At 53.1% G+C, this 2,034-nt stretch overlaps 1 protein-coding gene across 1 annotated transcript in view; it reads left to right on the top strand.

Annotated features, from left to right (window-relative positions):
- The window catches only part of GRK1 (G protein-coupled receptor kinase 1), a 12,789-nt gene that overhangs the window by 1,012 nt on the left and 9,743 nt on the right, over nucleotides 1–2,034 (top strand). The window lies entirely within an intron of this gene.

Below are 2,034 nucleotides of genomic sequence, written 5' to 3'. Positions count from 1 at the left end.
CAGCCAGTGCCGGGGAGGCTGGATCGGTTCCCCAGACCCCTTCCTCTGGCTTCCCGGGACTCCCTGGTTGCACAGTGAGGAGGCTGCCCAGGGTGTCCCCATGGCCAGTGTGGGGAAGCTGGGGCGCCTAGCTCAGCGCTGCCCAGGTCCTGGAGGGGGCAGGGGTGCACAGGGGGCAGAGGCTCCCCTGCTCTGCCTCTGGCATCAGGCTCCATTTGGGCGGGATCAAAGTGGCTTAGTGTCTCGGATACTCGTCTCCGGCAGCAGTCCGTCTAGCGCCGTCGTTCCCATTCTGGGGCAACAGCAGCCCCCCCGCAGCACCCCGCCCAGGCCCCTGATGGCACTCTGCCCGATGGACTCTGGGGCAGCGGTCACCCTCGGGGCCATCTACCTGTAATCTTAACCCAGCCGTTAGGGAACTAAGCTGCTTCTCTCCCGAGTTCAGGAAACTTACTGAACTTTTACAGTAAAATCTGCCTAAGATCTTCCCATGCAGTGGAGAGAAAGGGCTTCCGAAATCAAGAAGGGCTCTTGTCCTTACCCAGCACAACTTTTAGAAGCACTTTAAACAGACTTCATAGGGTTTTAAGATGAGTATAGAAAGTGACTAGGGGTGCGGGGTGGCTTGGGAGGGTGCTGGCCAGTGGGCCTGGCTGATCTCCACTGTCCAGAGGCCTGGACAGGAGGAGAGGCGGGTCTGCAGACGTGGAGCTGGAGGGAAGGCCAGTGCTCACAGGTGCCCAGGGACCCGCGTGACCTCAGGGGCGTGTGCAAGGCTGGTGGTGGGAGCCCGCTTGCTCCAGGCTCCAGGAACCCTGCAGTCCCTGCACATGACGGGTTCCCAGGCCGCACCCTGTCCCTGCGAGATGGGGCCTGTGAGGCACGTCACTCAGTTACTTACAGCTGCTCTGCTGCTGCTGTTCAGTCACTCGGTTGTGTCCGACTCTGTGACCCCATGGACCGCAGCGTGCCAGGCCTCCCTGTCCATCGCCAACTTCTGGAGCTTGCTCAAACTCACATCCATCGAGTTGGTGATGCCATCCAGCCATCTCATCCTCTGTCGTCCCTGTCTCCTCTTGCTTTCAATCTTTTCCAGCATCAGGGTCTTTTCCAGTGAGTCAGTTATTCTCATCAGGTGGTCAAAGTGTTGGAGCTTCAGCATCAGTCCTTCCAATGAATATTGAGGACTGGTTTCCTTTAGGATGGACTGGTTGGATCTCCTTGCAGTCCAAGGGACTCTCAAGAGTCTTCTCCAACACCACAGTTCAAAAGCATCAATACTTTGGTGCTCAGCTTTCTTCACAGTCCAACTCTCACATCCATACATGACCACTGGAAAAACCATAGCTTTGGACTAGACAGACCTTTGTTGGCAAAGTGATGTCTCTGCTTTTTAATATGCTGTGTAGGTTGGTCATAGCTTTTCTTCCAAGGACCAAGTGTCCTTTAATTTCATGGCTCCAGTCACCATTGCAGTGATTTGGAGCCCCTAAAAAGAAAATCCACCATTGCTTCTACTTTTTCTCCCTTTATTTGCCATGAAGTGGTGAGACCAGATGCTATGATCATAGTTTTTGGAATGTTGAGTTTTAAGCCAGCTTTTTCACTGTCTCTTTCACCTTCAAGAGGCTCTTTAGTTCCTCTTCACTTTCCGACATTAGAGTGGTATCATCTGCATATCTGAGGTTGTTATTTCTCCTGGCGATCCTGATTCCAGCTTGTGCTTCATCCAGCCTGGCATTTCACGTGATGTATTCTGTGTATAATTTACATAAACATGGTGATAACATACAGCCTTGTGGTACTCCTTTCCCAATTTTGAACCAGTCGCTCTGTTCAGTTCAGTTCAGTTGCTATCGTGTGTGACTCTTTGTGACCCCATGAACTGCAGCGTGCCAGGCCTCCCTGTCCATCACCAACTCCCTGAGTCTACCCAAACTCATGTCCATTGTGTCGGTGATGCCATCCAACCATCTCATCCTCTGTTGTCCCCTTCTGCTCCTGCCTTCAATCTTTCCCAGCATCAGGGTCTTT

Source organism: Bison bison, unplaced genomic scaffold (genome assembly GCF_000754665.1).
Source record: "Bison bison bison isolate TAMUID 2011002044 unplaced genomic scaffold, Bison_UMD1.0 scf7180017864527, whole genome shotgun sequence".
In the NCBI taxonomy this organism is placed as follows: Eukaryota; Metazoa; Chordata; class Mammalia; order Artiodactyla; family Bovidae; genus Bison; species Bison bison.
Note: the sequence above shows the minus strand (reverse complement) of the source record. Positions and strands in the feature narration are given on the sequence as shown.